Genomic DNA, 21,840 nt, shown 5'->3' on the forward strand with positions numbered 1-21,840 from the left:
AGACACTGACCTGTGTCTAGAATCCTTAGCCACTCAAAGTTAGAAAAGTGCTTGTTGTGACCTATAAATATGCAACAAAGCATTTAGTACTTAGTTTATACCTGTAGTTCTCACACGGGGGTGATTTTGTTCCCCTACCTCGGGGACATCTGCTGATATCTGGAGACTTCTTGGGTTGTAACAGCTGCTGGGGGGAGGGTTTACTATTGGCATCTAACGGGTTAAGGCCAAGACCGCTGCTAAATGTCTTACAGTGTGCAGAGAAGCTCCCACAACAAAACTCATGTGGCCCCAACTGTAATAGAGCCGGGGGTGAGGAAGCCTGTCTGCAGTGCTGAACAGCCTCTTCCTGTTTCACTGTGTGTGTCTCTCACACTGTCACTCACAATCACCTCCACCCACGCACGGTCCTGGCTGAACCAACACAGTTTCCTGAATCATATTTTTTTTTCCTTAGGAGCTTGTTTCTTCACCTTGGCTATGTGCTGGAATCAAATGGGGAGGTTAAAAATATGCCACCTGGGACCCCTCAGGGATGGGTGGCCCGAGGTGTGACATCGGGGAGGGGGTAGAGGCCCCCAGATGGCATCAGTGTGCAGCTGAAGCCCAGAACCACCAGCCCGGGCCTTCTCCGGGGAGGACTGCCACGGGTAACAGTGGGGAGCACGTTTAGAAAGCAGTGGAGTGTTGAACTGAGTGGTCTGGAGAGTCGGTGGCTTAGCTGTTTATATGCAGGTGAGAGAGAGAGTGTGTGAAAGGGATGAGTGGTCGAGCAGAGAGCCCTCCATTCCTACCAAGACAGGCTCCGAATTACACTCTACATTCGCTGTGCCCTGCCGAGCACTGGGCCTGAGGCCGTAGACTAGACGTTCTTCTTTCTTTTGAGAAGCGTGTGTCTGTGGTATGGATAAGGATGAACCAGAGCCTTCCAGCCTGACTCCAGTTATCTAATGAGGTCACCTGGCACACGGGGTCTGAGGAGAGGGCCTCCAGCTCTAACCTGAAAAAGGAGGGAGGCTGGGAAGGCTTCCTGGAAGAGACACCACTGAGCTGAGGCTCGAAGGATGTGGAGTTTGCGGACAGTGCGTGGGTGGGCGAGCTGGGATGAGAGCGCCCCGCAGTGTGATTCCAGGCTGTATTCTGTACAGACTCATTCTGGATTATGGCCTTTCGACTCGGGGTGAGTCCTTTCCCTTTCCTGGAATAGCCGTTGTCTCTGTAAAATGCAGAGTTTGGCCCAGAGTCTGGCTAAAATGTTCATCCCAGGCTTTCTAATCTAGAATCTGGAGAGAGCGCCAGGGCGACTGTGTTCTTGGTGCCAGTCAGCAACTGACAGGAAGAGCCCACAGCCAGACCTGGACTTGGCAAGGACCAGAGGGGCTTGTTTGGAGCTCCTGGAGGGGCTTGTGTGGGGGTCTCCCTCAAATGCCAGCCCCCCTCGAGCTGGCCCTGCTGCCAGGGGCCCAGCCTCCTGCACTTGCTGCCTGACTTGGTCCCCCCTGTGTCTCGTTGCTGACTTTTCCTTTCAAGGGATTTACTGAGGGCAAGATGAGCAATACCAACCACCTGTTGTGTAAAAAGAGGCAACTCAGCCCTTTTTAAAAATTACAGTATTTTTTAGTTGAAGTGTAGTTAATTTACGATGTTAATTTGTGCTGTACAGCAAAGTGAGTCAGTTATATGTACACACATACATACATACATATATATATTCTTCTTTCTGTATTGCTTTCCATTACTGTTTATCACAGGATATTGAATATAGTCCCTGTGCTACACAGTTAGTTGCCTTATCATTTCGAGTCACCGCTTTTAGCTGAGCGACTGGTGGACGTCACCACCGTCTTAGCCCACGTCGCTGTCGAGTGTGAGCCCTGCGTGCAGTGACCTCTGTTTGTCAGAGGTCACCAGGAGGCCGTGAGATGCCCCTCTGGCCGCATGAACCACACCTCGTGGCTCTTTACCTTTTGCCGAGACCACTTTCTACCCTCCTTCTTTCTTTGTTCAAACCATTTACCTACATGTTCCTTTGTTAGGGATGGACACACTGTTCTGTGTGTTCAGGGTGGCAGATATTGTGTGTGTGAGAGAGTTTGTGTATGACTGTGTGTGTATAGGATATATATATATACTTGAGGGTGTGTATATATGAAGATATGTGTGTGTACGACTATACGTGTGTGTGTGTGAGCGTTTGTATATGACTGTGTGTATAGGATATAAAAGTATGTGAGGGTGTGTATATATGAAGGTATGTGCATGTGTATGACTATACGTGTGTGTGAGGGTATGTGTATGACTGTGTGTATAGGATATATGTGAGGGTGTGTATGTATGAAGGTATGTCTGTGTACAACTATATGTGTGTGTGTCAGGGTTTCTGTATGACTGTGTGTATAGGATATAAATGTATGTGAGGGTGTGTATGTATGAAGGTGTGTGCGTGTGTACAACTATACGTGTGTGTGAGGGTTTGTGTATGACTGTGTGTATAGGATATAAATGTATGTGAGGGTGTGTATGTATGAAGGTGTGTGCATGTGTATGACTATACGTGTGTGTGAGGGTATGTGTATGACTGTGTGTATAGGATATATGTGAGGGTGTGTATGTATGAAAGTGTGTGCGTGTGTATGACTATACGTGTGTGTAAGGGTTTGTGTATGACTGCATGTATAGGATATAAATGTATGTGAGGGTGTGTATGTATGAAGGTGTGTGTGTGTGTACAACTATACGTGTGTGTGAGTGTTTGTGTATGACTGTGTGTATAGGATATAAATGTATGTGAAGGTGTGTATGTATGAAGGTGTGTGCATGTGTATGACTATACGTGTGTGTGAGGGTATGTGTATGACTGTGTGTATAGGATATATGTGAGGGTGTGTATGTATGAAAGTGTGTGCGTGTGTATGACTATACGTGTGTGTGAGGGTTTGTGTATGATTGTGTGTATAGGATATAAATGTATGTGAGGTGTGTATGTATGAAGGTGTGTGCGTGTGTACAACTATACGTGTGTGTGAGGGTTTTTGTATGACTGTGTGTGTATAGGATAATATATATGTGAGGGTGTGTATGTATGAAGGTATGTGCGTGTGTATGACTATACGTGTGTGTAAGGGTTTGTGTATGACTGTGTGTATAGGATATAATGTATGTGAGGGTGTGTATGTGTGAAGGTATGTGTGTGTGTATAACTATATATGTGTGTGTGTGAGGGTTTGTATATGACTGTATGTGTATGAGGAAGTGTAGGTATGTGAGTGTGTGTGTGCATGAGGGTGTGTGTGTGTGTGTTTTGGAAAAGGCATCGCAGGATAATGTTTTTCAGACAGCCTGGATTCCAGTTTCCTCTCTTTTGACCTTGAGTGTCTGGGATACACGGGATGATAGGTGATGGGCACGGAAGGTCCTCTCAGGGCCAGGTTGGGAGGCGCTGGCTGTCCCAGCGGAGTGGACTTTCATTCTGTACTGGGTGGGAGCCACAAGGGGTTTGAAGAGGGGGGGTTAAGCTGGCATGGAGGAGCCACTTAGAGGCTCAGGACACAGCCTCTTGAACTCTGGCCTTCAGGTCCCATTATCCATGGTACGTGGGATATTACGTTTCTGGACATGTTATGTAACCTGGAGATGGACAGGTGGGCTGGGACAGATGAGCAGCGTGGGTCTGTCCTTGGGAGCTGAGCCTGGAGACTCATGTGCTCAAAATTACCGAGAGATGGCCGGAGGGTTATTTCATTTTGCTTCTCCCATCTGATGGACTGTGCACAAGAAAACCCTTTCAGAGAGAAGAGAGTCCACTGATGAGAGGAAACGGATGGTGCTTTGGGGAGGGATCAAGAATTCAAAATGAAAGCAAATAGGCAGATTTGTAGTCATCTCTCCTCGGGAACGTCTATGAAGCAATGTTTATATTCTTGACACTTGGCTTAAATATTGGCAGGTGTTGGCTTCTGTGGGATGATAGGTGTTTTGGAAGCAGGTTCAGACAAGCTTTGCCCACACATCCCGGGGGCTGGACTGCTTTGACAGCCTGTATCCTGCAGACTCACGGCAACAGCCGCTCTGTCCTGACTGTGTGGTGGGAAGGACAGAATAACGCCTTTGAAAAGATCACTGGTGCGCCCTCCTTGTGGGGAGGCCTGGCTTCCACCTCAGAGGAGTGGGAACACCTTGCTGGCACCCTTGACGGAAGAAGGTGAGGACCGAGGGAAAGAGGAAGAGACCGGCTCTGGGGAAGGAAGCCGGAAGTGTTCTGAGTGTCTGGAGGCAACCAGGGAGGAAGGGGTGGAAGCCCCAGAGGCGGGGATGGGGAGAGGGGTCGGGGTAGGATGAGTGGGGAGGTCAGAGAGGCCCACCTCTGACAGAGCTCCTGTGGCGGGAAATAGCCGACACATTCATTTTGTGGCAGGGCCTTGGCTTTGAGTTTGAACTCGTTTTCTGCTCTGTAACCATCCTCTGTGGCCCTCACCCTGTAAGAAAAGTCTGCTCTACGTAGCAATCTCGTGTTAGTGATTGTCTGGGGGAGTGACAGAGGGTAGGTGTGTGCTGTGTGGGCTGAAGGTGGCTGACGAAAGGGGAAGGGACGCACTCGGATCTGGAAGCTGGAGTGATGGGGGAAACGCGATCCCCAGATCTTCAGAGCAGCGGGGGAATTGGGTTCTAGATGTCGCAGGAAGGCAACAGGCCCTCTTGGAGGGCTAGGATTCACGTGGGGACAACCCCTCTGGGGACATCTGGGTGTTCGCTGAGTTCACTTACTCTGCTCTAGGATTTAGGACTGAAGGTTATGAAGACATCACGCTAGAAGTCTCCAGATGGTCAGGTAGGAGAAACAGCCTGAGAAGCGGAGGGAGACAGGGCTGTGTGGAAAGAAGGGCTGGGCTTGGGGTGCGAGGGGAGAAGCTGGAGAAAGACAGTCCTGAGCTTCTCCTGGAGTGTGTCAGCGGTTGCGACTGCGCTTCTGCTGATGGGCAGGGTTTGGGGGCTGAACTCTCAGAACTCCAAAAGTGGGCCCCGGCCCGGCTGGTGGGCTTCGCTTGGGAGCCCACCAGCCACGCAGAGCCTCAGGCTCCTCCCCACACGTGAGCGTGGACCTGAGCCACAGGCTGGGGGCCCCAGGGGCACATCTAAGTGCGAGAAGCGCTGTCCTGGAGGGGCGGTTCTTAGCTTCTACTCCCAGCGTCCTGGGGACTGGGAGCAAGCCGGCACTTGTTTTGTTTCAACACAGGGATCCCTCTTGCTTCCCTCTGGGCTCTCTGCTTGAGTGGATTCCTGTTTTCCAGGACGCCTGGTCCCTGGCTTCTCTCTCTGCTCTGTGGTCTCTGCTGCTCAGCCACAGTTTCCTTTGCTGGGTTCTTAGCGCTCGACAATCCTTTAAACATCGGAGCATTCCAGGGCTCTGCTCTCTGCCTCTTATAGTCCCCTAGTTGAAACATCACCTCTGTGCCAATGGCTCACACTCCTAAGTCCAGCCTGGGCTCTCTCCACGAGCTCCCTCATACAACTGTCTGCTGGGCTGTTTGCACTGGAACATCTAGCCAGCAGCTCAGACCTAACCGCTCCCTGCCCTAGCCTTCCCCTTGGGGTAAGGGAGGTGGCCATCTCCTCCTAGTTGTGTGAGCCTGAAATCCAGCATCTGACCACTTCTCACCCTCCCCTGCCACCACCTGAGTCCTTAGATGTGGACCCAGCCACGTCCTTTCTGGACCCCTCGGCTTCTGTTCTCACCAGAGCAGCGAGAGTCAGTTCTTAAAAACGTAAGCCAGACCCCATTTTCCCCCTGCGTAAATCCTTCCAGTGACTTCCTGCCTTGCTCCCCAAACTGCCATGGTCCGACAGTGGCCTGCGAGGCCCTAGAGGTCTGCCCACTCCCCCTGTTCCCTCCTTGACCTCCGCCTGCGTCGCATCCCTCTCCCCGCTCCACCCCTGCGGGCACGCTGGCCTCCTCCCTGTGCCTTCAACGTGTCAGGCTTGTCTGCCCCTTCACTGCTGTGGGTCAGGCTACGGGGAAAGCAGGGTTGCCTTTATTTCGTGACTTCTTTACTATCTTTTACTTCTACAAGAAGTAAAACTTCTTGTTCCAGTTCATTTTAAATTGAAGCGTAGGATATGTATTATGCTATGGTCTGAGTGTGTCCTCCCCTCCCCTCCATTCATATACTTAAATCTGAACTCCCAAGTGACGGTATCCGGAGATGGGGCCTTTGGGCCGTACTCAGATCATAAGGGCTCTGCTCTCATGGATTGTAAATGGGATTAGTGTCCTTATGAAAGAGGCCCCAGGAAATCTCCCCAGACACGTCTGCCGTGTGAGGATGCGAGGAGATGTCTGCGGCCGGCCAGGCAGCCCACGTCCGCCCCTGCTTCCGCCCTGATCTGTGATCTTCCACCTCCTGGGCTGGAAGAAGTCAATTTCTGTGGTTGGTGAGCTGCCCAGTCTGTGGTATTTCAGGTTATAGAGCCTGAATGGACTAAGACATGTTGCAACTTATTTATTTTGTTTAACTCTTCCTGGAACAATGGGCATTGTAGTTATTTCTGATCATGTGTACATCCTTGTACACATGTATGTTTTGCCAAGTTCAATGATAAATGAAACGTCCGAGTCAGAGGGTTTATGTACTTGCAATTGAAATGGGGACTGCCAAATTGCCTTATCAACTCCCATCAGTAGTGTAGATAAAAATATCTAGTTCCTTGTATTCTTGGCAACACTTGTTCTTATCAGACTTTGCATGCACAACATTCAAAATGGGAATAAATAAGGTTTTAAAAGGAAGCTCAACTGCATGCTTTTTTATCTGTTTCTCTTAATATTATACACATTTCTTCATATTATTAAAACTCTTTATAACCATAATGATAGTAAATTACCCTCTTTTGTTCGATCATGTCCACTATCTTTTTAAATCTAATTTTTCATTTTAAACTTTTTATTAAAACTGAATCTTTGCAATATATTTAAAATGACATATTCCACAGACAAATATTTAAGAGAAAACTTCTTTATGTATAATTATTGGCATACAAATTTAAGAACATATTTAAAACTAAGCTAAATATTTATAGGTATATATAAATATAGCCAAGTTGGAAGTGGAAGTGAAAGTCACTCAGTCGTGTCTGACTCTTTGTGATCCCATGGAATTTTCCAGGCCAGAATATTGGAGTGGGTCGTCTTTCCCTTCTCCAGGGGGTCTTCTCAACCCAGGGATTGAACCCAGGTCTCCCACATTGCAGGCAGATTCTTTACCAGCTGAACCACAAAGGAAGCCCAACAATACTGGAGTGGGTAGCCTATCACTTCTCCAGGGAATCTTCCCGAACCAGCAATCAAACCGGGGTCTCCTGCATTGAGGGCGGATTCTTTACCAACTGAGCTATCAGGGAAGCCCATCCAAATTGGATATATATCCAAATTCATATCAATAATCTGGAACACCTGAGTTTTAAGTTGTTGGTTTTCCAGATAGTGTGAAACACCTTTCATCCACTTTAGAAAGGACCCAGACCATCTAGAAAGAATAACTTTGTTTAACAGACACTGTTTCCCAAAGATCACATAGAAGTCTTCAATGCAATTATAATTAAAAAAAATTTTTTTTAATACATTAGTATTTTATTATAGATGTGCCTTGCTTGCTTGCTCAGTTGTTCAGTTGTGTCTGAATCTTTGTGACCTCGTGGACTATAGCACACCATGCTTCTCTGTCTATGGAATTTTCCAGGCAAGAATGGTGGAGAGGGTTGCCATTTCCTTTTCCAGGGGGTCTTCCTGACCAGGGATCAAGCCCGTTGTCTCATGTCTCCTGCATTGCCCGGTGAATTCTTTACCACTGAGCCACCTAGAAAGCCCTTATGATAGATCAGCATTATTTAAAAAAATTATACATAACAAGACAGAAATGTTTACCTTTACTAAATACTACTTGAACATACATGGCTATAGTATAAGGTTTTGATAGGTGAGCAGGGATCCATTAAAATTATCCCCCAAATTATCATTTTCTAGTCATCTTAAGCTCACGAATAACATGCTGAGACACTGCTTCAGGTAGTCAGCCCATGATAGCCAAATTGCATTATTGCTATATCGTGTTTGAGCTACAATTACTGGGAATAAGAAGGACGTTATAAAATTGTATTTCCTAAATGATATGTTTATTTGATAATTCACAAACCACATAGAAAAAAAATCACTCAGGACAAAGCTGCAGCTGCTGCTGCTAAGTCACTTCAGTCATGTCTGACTCTGTGACCCCATAGGCGGCAGCCCACCAGGCTGCCCTGTCCTTGGGATTCTCCAGGCAAGAACACTGGAGTGGGTTGCCATTTCCTTCTCCAATGCATGAAAGTGAAAAGTGAAAGTGAAGTCACTTAGCCGTGTTCGACTCTTCACGACCCCATGGACTACAGCCCACCAGGCTCCTCCATCCATGGCATTTTCCAGGCAAGAGTACTGGAGTGGGGTGCCATTGCCTTCTCCTGCAATTACAATTTATCTTCAGAAGCTTCTTCCAAGTGGAGATCTGTCCGTTGATGTAAGGAAGGAGTCCCACGTAGCAAGGCACTAAATAATGGAAACACGCCATCAGGAGATCAGATCAGAGAACACTTTCGCTGTTCATCATAGAGAATGTTCTCCTCAGCCATGTTGGTAAATGCTGACTTGATATCATTTTGCATTGTTTTGTTTCCATCTTTCCCCATCTGCTTTCAGGGTTTTATTAGTGTACTCCACTTTATCTTCCAGTTTTCCGATCTCTTCTGTAAACAGATCAGTATCTGCCTTTCTGGAGGTCAAAGATGCAACTGTGGAATCCAGTTCTGCCTGTCTTTGGTCTCTTCTTTTCATGACACCCATTAACATTTCAGTGTAAAGCACACACTCACATACGACAGGAAGCAGGGCCTCTGAGAGGCCGGACATCTGTTTTCAGAGGCCTTACAGCGTTTGTCAATGCACCTGGCAGCACCTTGTAGAGTATCAGCCAGATCTCCTCTGATGCTGACCACAGAATATGAATTGGGTCATATTCTTTCATTTCATCAAAATATTCCCTTTCTTTCTTGCAAATTCTCTGAGATATCTTAATCTATCAAATTTATTTTCTGGCTGAATATTTCAACAAAGTTATTCATTTCCTTGGATTCCCTTGGGTGACTTTTAACTCCTCTCATTGATAATGCGGCTGCTCTGTCTGCCCCATCCTGCTGAGTAATCTAGGCCCTTGCTTCTTGCGAGAAGAGAGTTCCCAAGCTTGTGCAATAGGAAAAACTTTAGCGTCCTCATTAAATGTTAGACTTGGATGATCAGCAACTTGGGTCAAAGATTTGTGCAATGCCTTCCTGCGTGTCTCAGAGATGTCACCATTAAAGCATTCCACCATGCCTTTCACTATAAACATTTCTGACAATGGTGGAATACTCAAAGTGGGTTGTTCTTCTTCAAGTTTTTCTTTTAATCAAAGAAAACCTTGATAATGTCTCCTAACTTTGAATTCACTGGAGTCAAATTCCCCATGAGATGTCTTAGTAGTAATCCTGTAAGTAATAAAAGTTTCAATTGTAGTAACATGGCTTTCAGGTTCATCAACTGTAACAAAAAGAAGGAGTGTGCCTTAAATTTAATTTTTATTTTATATTGGAATATAGTCTATTTACAATGTTGTATTAGTTTCAGGTATACAGCAAAGTGGTTCAGTTATACATATATACATTCATTTTCAGTTTATTTTCTCACATAGGTTATTATAGACTATTGAGTAGCATTCTTTGTGCTATACAGTAGGTCCTTGTTGATTACCTATTTTATATATAGTAGCTGCTGCTGCTGCTGCTAAGTCGCTTCAGTTGTGTCCGACTCTTTGCGACCCCATGGACTGCAGCCTACCAGGCTCCTCCGTCCATGGGGTTTCCCAGGCAAGAGTACTGGAGTGGGGTGCCATTGCCTTCTCCGGCAAGGATATGCTGATCCCAAACTCCTAATCTATCCCTCCCTGACCTTCCCCTTTGGTAACCATAAGTGTGCTTTCAAAGTCTGTGAATCGGTTTCTGTTTTGTAAGTAAGTTCACTTGTATTATCTTTTTAGATTCGACATGTAAGTCCTATCATATGATATACGCCTCTGTCTGACTTACTTCACTTAGTATGACAGTCTCTAGGCCCATCCGTGTTGCTGCAAATGGCATTGTTTCACTCGATTTTATGGCTGAGTGATACTGCATCATACACATGAACTACCTCTTCTTTATCCCTTCGTCTGTCCAATGTTTAGGTTGCTTCCACGTCTTGGTTATGATAAATGAATGTCAGGGTGCATGTATCTTTTCTAATTATGGTTTTCTCCAGACATATGCTCAGGTGTGGGATTGCTGGGTCATATGGTGGTAGCTCTATTTTAGTTTTTCAAGGAACCTCTATATTGTTCTCCATACTGGCTACACCAGTTTACATGGCCACCTACAGTGTAGGAGGGCTCCTTCTTCCACTATTTTTTCTATAATAAACAACAGTCTAAAAGTTTGCTCTTATGGTATTTTTAACATTTTGAATTAGTTGCTAAGGACATATTGCCAGAAAATAAATTACTGGGTCCAAGTATATGAATATTTTTAAAGCTTTTAGTATATATTTCCACATTGCTTTCTAGAAGTTTTATTTATTTATTTTTATCCTGCCACAACTCGAGAAAAACCATGAGATTCCCCCGTCATCACGAGATGAGGCCCTTCTTTTCCTGCAGGACCTAGAGAGCAATCCCGAGTTCCCTCTCAAAACTCCATAGGAGGCTTGACTCCCTTTAGGCCACTCAATGGGCTCCAAGAGATACCCGTCACAACTCAAGAGGAGAGCAGAGCTCTTTGCTTCAACTTGAGACGAGGCCTGACTCCCCAGGTGAACCTTGAATGCAACCCCAAGATCCCTGTTGCCACTGGAGAGGAACACGGAGTTTCTGGACACAAGTCTAGATGAGGCCTATTTCCCCTGCAGTGACTTTCGAGGAATCCCGAGGTGCCCGTCACAACTCGAAATGAGACCTGACTTCCCCGAGGCAATACAAGCAGGACCCTGAGGTCCACGTCGCAACTCAAGAGGAACCCCAAACTTCCCGCCAAGCCTCTAAAAGTTTTAAAAGATAATTCATGCTCTTGTCCTCCAAGAGTGTTCCAGTGGAGGTTTTAAGGTAAAGATATGAGGGGAGCATGATTATGGTATCTTAAATTGTAGATCAGTTGGCCGTTTCTGGGGCGGGAGGAGTGGATGCGGTCAGGGAGGATGAGGGACCAAAACTGGCTTGCCGGCATCTGTGTGGACACATGGGTGCTATTCAGTGGCATTGGAAACAGGAGGAGGAGAGGTTATCTGGAATGAGGATGTGTTTGAAGATCTTCTCTGACAGCACCTGCCTTTGTACTTGTTTCTTCTGCTCTTGCCTACCTGATTAACTCTACTTATTTGCAGAGATTGACCTGAAATGACGCCTTTTTAAAGAGAATTTCCTGGTGTCCCCATCCTCCCACCATGAATTACAGCATCCCTCTGGCCTAGCATTCACAGCATAAACTTGCTATTTCTGACTTAGAAAAACAAAAAACAACCAACCTCTCTCTCTCACTAGACTGCTCTAAACTGCTTGAGCAGATGGACTGCTTGTTTCACTTCTGGGCCCCCAGCACCAAGCAGAGTTTGACATTTACTAAATGCTCATGATACTTATTTCCTTTCCTCTCTCTGCTTCTCTCCAGGGGAGAAGTGTTGTAGGACATAACTCTACCATAGAACCTGGAGGTTATTTCAAAGACATCTTCCCCATGGCCTTGCTTAAATTCATTAAATTTCTCTTAGTCATTCCAAATTTTAGGGAAGAAATTACTGCCAACTGCTGGGGTGAACCATGGAAATTCTCTAAAAAGATGACATCTGAGCTAAAATTATGTCCTTTTTGATTGTATTCGTAAGCACTTGTGTGCCCTGGGAATATGCTTTCCATTTTGGCCTGTGTTCCTTTAAGGAATGTTCTTGTTGGGCAAGTATAAATCATATTAGCTTTATTGTAAATAGTCTTTATAAAATATGCTTTCATATTTGGCGCCTTGACAAATGTATGTAGTGACTCCATTACCCTTTCGTGCCCTGTGGTCTCAAAAACCAGTTCAGAGCGACAGTTCAGAGGCAAATTGTGCGCATAAATGATTTGCCTTCTTTTAGGACTGAGCCTTCTGGTGGCCCTGAGCAGTTAAGTTCTGAGCCACCCTACTGCCTGTCTGATTACCTTGCTTTTACTAATGAGCAAAATACTTCATCCAAATGTCAGTGGATCTTTAATTCCATGCAAATGTCACGGGAAGAAGTTTGCCTTCTTGGAAAAAGATCCCACCTTGATAGATTAACTGTCTAGTTTATGATTCTCAGCTAAGCTCAGGTTCCAGTGGGTTTTTAATTTCATTATCACACCTCTCCTGTGCCATTATAAAGGACCTCTTCCAATTTCTGCTCTAATTACTGAGAAATTATTTACTTAAACCATTACAGTTGGCATTGGACACGGAAAACAGATATTGGTTTTTGTTTGCTTTTCTTCCCCATGAAGAAAGAAATTAAAAAAAAAATGAAAACTTATTTTCCATCTACCCTTCTTTCTTGATCCAGGAACATTTGAGATTATCATTAATGCTGGGCCATTTCTAACCTAGCCAACACAATTGTTGAATTTGTGGTTTTCAGCAGATTTGCAGTTTGGCTTTTCATCTTTGACTAATGATTGCTTTTAGGCCTTTGTGGCGTATTCATTTCCCTAACATTTTAAATAAATAGTGAAATGTCATGGAAACCAGAGCTTGTTTCTTTCTCCCTCTATGTGTGTGTCTGTATTGTTTTTCTTCAACAATGATTTCAGCCTCTATTTAGGAGTATGAAATATATATATATATATATATATATATATATATATATATTTCATTCTTGGATGCTCTTTATGTACATTTGGCCTGGGCCATTATAATGGGCAGATTGACACAGATACCCAGGAACCTCCCAAGGAGGAGTTAGTGAGATTATGGAGAAAGAACAGTCATTTCAGTTACTCATTCACTTGCTTGTACATTTCTTCTGTGTGTTTTACTGAGGCCCTACTATGTGTCAAGAAGTAAGTCATATACTAGGTATGTCTTGGTCACTCATCAAAGAGCCAGATAGGTGTTTGGCTGAAAGGGACAAGGATTAAATGAGTAAGGATGCCAATGAGCATGTAATTATAAGAGGTGCATAAACGCTGTGTTTCAGTGGTGACATTCTTTCCTATCACCACCAGTCTCATTGGGAAAGTCTTTTTGGAAGCTATCAGGTTCATGGTTGCAAATGTAAGTTTCCCAAAGTTCTAATTTCCTCTCGAAAGCTCAAATTTCATCATGTAGTAACAAGCACCGGCAGTTGTTTTCCTGGAAGTGACAAGCTCAGTGCGTGCGTTCGTTCGTTTTTGGACAGATGCCTGCCAAACAGGCGCACGAAACGCCTAGTGCAACCCTTGACCCCTACATCCCCCAGGTGCTTCTTCTTGAGAAAATCGTTGCACTCTGTTGGGCAGCGGAAGTGCTGCTTGTATACTTCCTGTTGGTCACTCTCTACGGCTTTACCAGGGCGTGTTTCAGTGAAACTGGCCTGTTAAGCATGCTTTGTTTTTATTATTTATTTTAGCCGTGAATGTGTGATGAAGGACACTGTGACCCCTAGGCTAGCTGGGTGCCTTCGCTCCTGCAGAGGCGTCAATTTTACCCACAGTGAGGGGGCTTCCCAAGTGGCTCAGGGGTAAAGCATCCTCCGGTCAATGCAGGAGATGAGGGAGACGTGGGTTTGATCCCTGGGTCGGAAAGATCCCCTGGAGTAGGAAATGGCAACCCACTTCAGTATTCTTACTTGGAAAATTCCATAGACAGAGGGGCCTGGCAGGCTACAGTCCATGGGGTCACGAAGAGTTGGATGTGACAGAGTGACTGAGCACACACACACATGTGCAGTGAGAAGGCAAATGTCTTAATATTGTTTAAAAAGTAGTTTTGACATCATGGACCTGCGAGGGGAGCACAGATCATGCTTTGAGGACCACGGCTTTAGTCTTTTATTCAACAAACATTTATTAAAAGTTTCCTGTGGACCAGTTCCTGGGAGAGATGCTCTATCCACAACTTCAGGGCATGGTCAGGTCTTCCATATCAAATAGCAACCAAAATTAACTGAGGAGGGCTTAGTCAAGGACTGTTTACAAAGGTCTGGCAGGATGAAGGGGAACTGACAAGAAATGATAAAGGCTGCAGGGCTGAGGCTCCCGAGGCAGGAGGGTGGAAGGGAAGAGTGTGGTTCCCAAATCTGGAGGGGCAGACCTCTAGAAGCTGGGTCGTCAGGGGAGCGATGCAGACCACCTGCCGGGAGTCCTCAGGGAGGTACCAGGGGAGTCCGTATGGACCCCGCCTCTTGCCTCCTGCCTCCAGTCCTCTGCTGGCACCTCCTCCTCCAAACCCAGCTGGGAGCTGCAGGACAAAAGCGTCCGTGTTGCAGTTCATCTAGGTCAGCCTCTTAGTGCCTAGGGCCAGGCGAAGGAAGGGAGAGAATGGGTTTATTTATTGATTTATGGTTGCACCGCGCCACATGAGAGATCTTAGTTCTCTGATCATGGATGGAAACTGCACCCCCTGCATTGGAATCCAGAGCCTTAACCCCCGGACGGCCAGGGAAGTCTTGAGAATGGGTTTAGAAAGGAAAATGCAGATTACGAATTTGGCACAGAGCTTCATTTGTATCATTTTGTTTAATCCTGGAAGCGCAGTGAAGTAAGTGCTAGGGCAACCTCATGTTGCAGACGGACAAATTGAGGCTGGACACGCGGTGGCTGAATGGTAAGGAGTCTGCCTGCTAATACAGGAGATGCGGGTTTGCTTCCTGGGTTGGGAAGATCCCCTGGAGAGGGAGATAGCAACTCACTCTAGTGTTCTTGCCTGGGAAATCCCCTGGACAGAAGAACCTGGTGGGCTACAGTCCATGGGTTTGCAGAAGAGTTGGACACGACTTAGCGACTGAAATGGAAAGCAGCAGCTGTGGTAAGGTCTTGATTGGAACTAGCCCCCGATCCAGACCCAGACCTGATCCTCTTAGCCCCTCCACCACACGCCTGGCAAACAGGCAGGCGAGAAGACAGCAATGTGGGTTTCCTTCAGGGAGCTGTTACACGGAACAGCTGAGCAAGTAAAGCTATGTGCTGAAAAGTCCTTGTTCCTTATTTACAAGACTCCACACTGCCTTTCTGTTCCTCCCAGTGACTATTCTTCTGGCCAAAGACTCCGCAGACAGGGCAAGACAGGGCAGGGCTGAACCCCAAACTCACAAACGTGTCCAGCAAGCTGCTGGGGAGTCCTCGTTGGGTCCCACAAGGAGCCCTCCCAGAAACCAACCCCTCCCCAGCTGTCCCAGAGACTCCTCACCCAGAACACAGGGTACATCTTGATGAGTTAAATGAAAGCAATAACATAATCAAAACAGTTTCAAACTGCGTGAGTCCTGGGGGAAAGAAAAAATATTTCAGGAAAATTGGACACCTCATAATTCATTCCTTTGCACAGTCATTAAATTAAAAAAAATATCTAAAATAGGATGTAGACTTCCTAGAGGATTTCCTTGAAACTTAAAAACTCAGAGTTCTAAACTGGACTGCCTATTAAAGCTTTATCAATGCCATTGGAGGGTTTTCATGATTTAGGATTTTTAGATCTGTACCTGCCAAAATTATCTTCTACAGGTATTACCACCTATATGTATAAGGTGAAATGCCACTTCTCTGATTAATGGCCTGAAGCTTTGGGTTATCTACATGTGCTCATATGGACTGTTCCATGCATACTTTGCAGTGATTCCCATCCCATAATTTCAGCACCAAGCCTTATTTCAGGGCAATGTCAACAACATATATCCATCAAATTGAAAGTCAATTCTCTCTCTTTCAAAAGGAAACATCAAGTTCATGTGCCAACACATGAACCAGCATACACAGCAGTTCCACTAAAAAGTCTGCTGCTGCTGCTGCTAAGTCGCTTCAGTCGTGTCCGACTCTGTGCGACCCCATAGACGGCAGCCCACCAGGCCCCGCCGTGCCTGGGATTCTCCAGGCAAGAACACTGGAGTGGGTTGCCATTTCCTTCTCCAATGCATGAAAATGAAAAGTGAAATTGAAGTCGCTCAGTCGTGTCTGACTCTTAGCGACCCCATGGACTGCAGCCTACCAGGCTCCTCCATCCATGGGATTTTCCAGGCAAGAGTACTGGAGTGGGGTGCTATTGCCTTCTCTGAAAAAGTCTGATGAGGCACAATTAAATCCCTACTCTCAGGGAGAGGTCACTGCTAAGCTGAGTGACCAGAGCTGTGCTGGGGGAAGTCCAGAGAGCTGCAGTGCCACAGAGAATTTGAGAAGCTGCCTGGAGGAAGTAACATCTAAGCCGAGGGCTGAAAAATCAGATCGGAATGAGAGAGCTGGACTCTAAAGAAAGCTGAGTGCCGAAGAATTGATGCTTTTGAACTGTGGTGTTGGAGAAGACTCTTGAGAGTCCCTTGGACTGCAAGGAGATCCAACCAGTCCATCCTAAAGGAAATCAGTCCTGAATATTCATTGGAAGGACTGATGCTGAAGCTGAAACTCCAATACTTTGGCCACCTGATGCGAAGAACTGACTCACTGGAGAAGACCCTGATGCTGGGAAAGATTGAAGGCAGGAGGAGAAGGGGACAGCAGAGGATGAGATGGTTGGATGGCATCACTGACGTGAAGGACATGAGTTTGAATAAACTCTGGGAGTTGGTGATGGACAGGGAGGCCTGGTTTGCTGTAGTCCATGGGGTCACAGAGAGTCAGACATGACTGAACAACTGAACTGAACTAAGGAAAAAGAGAAGGCACAGGGGTGTTTTGGGCAGAGAGAATAGCCTAAAATCAGAGAGCAGAGCAAGCATAGTCCGTCCAGGGAAAGATGGAGCACAAAGCTCTTGTGGGATGATGGTGATGGAAGAGGCTCAGGAAGTGGGTGAGGCAGGATCACCAGCAACCCTGCAAACCACCTTAAGGAATTTTCCTTAGCCCAGTGGAAGCCATTCAAGTATTTTAAGAGAGGAAGCAATTGTAGATAAATTTTTAAAACAGTCGACTTTGCAACAGAATGAAGAGAGAGACCAAACCAAACCAAACCAACAGCAGGGATTTTTCACTCTCTTCTTTATAACTTAATTTTTACATAATTTCAAAACAGTAATATGTGTCACCTGTGATAAAAAACAATAAAGCCATTTTCATTATTCATATTTTAAAAACCTACCTTGGCAAAAGACCCGAACAGATACTTCACCAAAGAACATGGATTGAAAGACGAGCATCTGAAAAGATGCTCGTATCATATGTCATCAGGGAAATGCAAATTAAACAATGAGATACCACTGTATGCCTGCTGGAGTGGCCGAAACCCAGAACACTGACATGATCAAATGCTGGCAAGGCTGGAGGACGACAGGGACTCTCACTCACTGCTGGTGGGAATGCAGAGTGGCACGGCCACTTTCAAAGGCAGTCCAGTGGTTTCCTTCACAACTAAGCATCCTCTTAACATATGACCCAGGGATCATGCTTCTTGGTATTTATTCAAATGAGTTGAAAACTTATGTTCAATACAAAAACATGCACATAGATGTTTGTCAAAGCTTTATTCATAATTGTCAACATTCGGAAGCAACCAAGATGCCCTTCGGTAGGTAAATGGATAAGTTGTGGTATATCTAGGAAATGAAATATTATTGAGCTCTAAAAAGAAATGGGCTATTGAACCATGAAAAAATATGGAGGAAACTTAAATGCATATTTCTAAGTAAAAAATGCTAATCTGAAGGGGCTACACTCAGTATGACTCCAATGATAAGATATTCTGGAAAAGATAAACGTTGTTATTTAGTTGCTAACTTGTGTCCGACTCTTTGGGACCCCGTGAATGGTTAGCACACCAGGCTTCCCTGTCCTTCACTATCTTCCAGAATTTGCTCAAACTCATGTCCATTGAGTTGGTGATGACATCCTCTGTCATCCCCTTCTCCTTCTGCCTTCAGTCTTTCCCAGGGTCTTCTCTAACGAGTCAACTCTTCCCATCAGGTGGCCAAAATATTGGAGCTTCAGCTTCAGTATCAGTCCTTCCAATGAATATTCAGGGTTGATTTCATTTCAGATTGACTGGTTTGATCTCCTTGCAGTCCAAGGGACTCTCAAGCATCTTCTCCAACACCACAGTTCAAAAGCATCAATTCTTTGGTGCTCAGCTTTCTTTATGGTCCAACTCTCACATCCATACATGACCACTGGGAAAACCATAGCTTTGACTAGACGGACCTTTGTCGGCAAAGTAGTGTCTCTGCTTTTGAATATGCTGTCTAGGTTTGTCATAGCTTTTCTTCCAAGGAGCAAGTGTCTTTTAATTTCATGGCTGCAGTCACCATCTGCAGTGATTTTGGAGCCCAAGAAAATAAACTCTGTCACTGTTTCCATTTTTTGCCCCATCTATTTGCCATGAAATGATGGGACTGGATACCATGATCTTACTTTTTAGAATGTTGAGTTTTAAGCCAACGTTTTCACTTCCTCTTTCACCTTCATCAAAAGGCTCTTGAGTTCCTTTGTTTTCTGCCATTAAAGTGGTTGTTGTTGTTGTTCAGTCACTGTCATGTCTGACTCCTTGCAAACCCATGGACTGCAGCACACCAGGCTTCCTTGTCCTTCACTATCTTCTGGAGCTTGCCCAAACTCATGTTCATTGAGTCAGTGATGCCATCCAACCATCTCATCCTCTGTCATCCCCTTCTCCTTCTGACTTCAATCTTTCCCAGCATCAGGGTCTTTTCTAATGAGTCAGCTCTTCACATCAGGGGGCCAAAGTATTGGAGCTTCAGCTTCAGCATCAGTCCTTTTAATGAATATTCAGGACTGATTTCCTTTAGGATTGATTGGTTTGATCTCCTTGCTGTCCAAGGAACTTTAAGAGTCTTCTCCAACACCACAGTTCCAAAGCATCAGTTCTTTGGCACTCAGCTTTCTTTATGGTCCACCTCTTACATTCCTACATGACCACTGGAAAAATCATAGCTTTGACTATATAGCCTTTTGTTTGCAAAGTAATTCTCTGCTTTTGAATATTCTGTCTAGGTTGGTCATAGCATTTCTTTCAGGGAGCAAGCATCTTTTAATTTCATGGCTGAAGTCACCATCTGCAGTGATTTTGAAGCCCAAGAGAATAAAGTTTGTCACTGTTTCTATTGTTTCCCCATCTATTTGCCATGAAGTGATTGGACCCAACCCCCTGATCTTAAGTTTTTTGAATGTTGAGTTTTAAGCCAACGTTTTCACTCTCCTCTTTCACTTTCATCAAGAGGCTTTTTAGTTCATCTTCACTTTCTGCCATAAGGGTGGTGTCACCTGCATATCTGAGGTTATTGATATTTCTCCCGACAATCTTGATTCCAGCTTGTGCTTCTTCCAGCCCAGTGTCTTTCATGATGTACTCTGCATAGAAGTTAAATAAGCAGGGTGACAATATACAGCCTTGATGTACTCCTTTTCCTATTTGGAACCAGTCTGTTGTTCCATGTCCAGTTCTAGCTGTTGCTTCCTGACCTGCATACAGGTTTCTCAAGAGGCAGGTCAGGTGGTCTGGTATTCCCATCTCTTTCAGAATTTTACACAGTTTGTTATTTATGATCCACACAGTCAAAGGCTTTAGTGTAGTTATAGAAGCAGAAGTAGATGTTTTTCCACTTCTAAGGTAAACCTGGTGCTGCTGCTGCTAAGTCACTTCAGTCGTGTCCAACTCTGTGCGACCCCATAGACGGCAGCCCGCTAGGCTCCCCCGTCCCTGGGACTCTCCAGGCAAGAACACTGGACTGGGTTGCCATTTCCTTCTGCAAGGCATGAAAGTGAAAAGTGAAACTGAAGTTGCTCAGTTGTGTCCAACTCTTCGCGACCCCATGGACTGCAGCCCACCAGGCTCCTCCATCCATGGAATTTTCCAGGCAACAGTACTGGAGTGGGCTGCCATCACCTTCCTTTGAGACAGTAAAAAGATCAATTGTTATCAGGGGTTAGAGGGGAGGGAGGGATGAACAGGCAGAACATGAAAGAATTATAGGGCAATGCAAGTATTCTGTTTGATAGTCTAATGATGGATATGTGTCATTATGCATGTGTCTAAACTCATAGAATGTACAGCACCAAGAGTGACCACAGCATAAACTCTGGGTGATGATGCAGTGTTGATGTAGGTAGGTTCATCTCTTGTAACAGATGTACCACTCTGGGGCAAGATTTGATAAAGGGGGAGGTTGTGCATCTGTGGGGTATATAGGAAATCACTGTATTTTTTGCTTCATTTTGCTTTGAAACTAAAACTTCTCTGAAACATGTCTATTGAAGAGAAAAGAGAAAGAAAAAACAAACAGGTGAAAAGCACAGTCCCCACCCACCCCCCACCCTGCCAGACCCTCCCCCTGGAGTTGAGTGGAAAGGAAGGAGGTAAGGCTGGAGCCAGGGAGAGCTCCCCAGACGCCGGGGCGGGGACCGCGCAGGAGGGCTGGGGACTCTGGTTGCGCAGAGGCGATGGCGGGCATCCGGGAGCACCCACTGGACTGGGGCTTGACTGGCTGGTGGGGCTGGAGGGTCGGGCAGAGGAGGAGATCCCGGAGCACGATGAAGCTCTGCCTCCCCGGCCACGTGGGGCCATCGATGGAGATGCTGCTCACAGAGACGGGCAGCACCGAACAACCAGCTGCCCTCTGTTGTGGACACACCAACACGCAGAGCCAGTGACAGTTCATAGAGATGAAACCGCACAACCTGTGGTCCTTTGTGACCGGCTTTTTAGACTTAGCATAGTATTTTTGAGGTTCAGCCAGATTGCAGCATGCATCATTCCTTTCAATGGCCATGTAGGATTTCCATTGTCTGCGGATATGCTATATTTTATTTATCCATTCTTCGGTTGATGGACATTTGGGTTGTTTCTACTTTTTGACTGTGATGAATAATGCTGCTGTGAAAATCTGTGTACACACTTTTGTGTGAACGTATCCTTTCATTTTTCCCATTGCCTGCTGGTATACTAACTCTATGTTCAGCATTTTAAGAAATTGCCAGGCTGTTTTCACAAGATGCTTTTAGATCCCCAGTAACAGTTTTTTTGGCTTTAAAATTTATTTTGTTTGACAATAGCATATCAACTCCAACTCTCTTATAGTTATCCTTTACCTTTTGAAAAAGATGATTTTATTACAAATGCCATGCCATAACTAGTATTTTATTAAGTTATGCATGTTTTCAGCTTCATTAAAATGATGCCACACTATAAACATTGTCTTCTTGGACTTGCTCTTTTCACTCATGCTATTTCTACGACTCATCTATGTTTCTGTATGTTATTATAATCACATTTTCACTGCTGCGTAATATTCTACTTTGTGATCCTACCATAATTTATTCATCCACCCTCCTATCAATGGGTATTTGAAATGTTTCCACCTCTTTCCAGTATTTTGCTACTACAAATTTATTGCTACTGTAAACATTCTTATCTTCTCTTGTTCTCAAAGTGACCAGTGACATTCACAACTGGATACTTGTTAGAAATGCAAATTCTGGAGCTGTATCCCAGACTCATTGAATCAGAAACTCTGCGGGTGGGGCCCAGCAATCTAAGGTTTTTAAAATTTTATTTGTATTTATTTATTTCGGTTTTAGTTGCAGCGTGTGGGATATTTTTCAATGGTAGCAT

General features: G+C 45.3%; 1 protein-coding gene and 1 pseudogene across 7 annotated transcripts in view; one reads left to right on the top strand and one right to left on the bottom strand.

Annotated features, from left to right (window-relative positions):
* LOC102403104 overlaps nucleotides 1-21,840 on the top strand; it is a 40,881-nt gene that overhangs the window by 13,747 nt on the left and 5,294 nt on the right. Inside the window, exons 1-2 of one of the 7 annotated variants that reach the window (XR_006549701.1) lie at nucleotides 3,557-4,201; nucleotides 4,775-4,828. The exons of 5 other annotated variants lie outside the window; for them this stretch is intronic. The gene's annotated coding sequence lies outside the window, so the exon portion shown is untranslated. Of the gene's footprint in view, nucleotides 1-3,556; nucleotides 4,202-4,774; nucleotides 4,829-21,840 lie in introns of those variants that run through there. One more of the 7 variants, XR_003108066.2, reaches the window with a different exon arrangement.
* On the bottom strand, nucleotides 8,605-20,998 carry LOC102411926 (annotated as a pseudogene).

The sequence above is a fragment of the Bubalus bubalis genome, chromosome 3 (genome assembly GCF_019923935.1).
Source record: "Bubalus bubalis isolate 160015118507 breed Murrah chromosome 3, NDDB_SH_1, whole genome shotgun sequence".
NCBI lineage: Eukaryota > Metazoa > Chordata > Mammalia > Artiodactyla > Bovidae > Bubalus > Bubalus bubalis.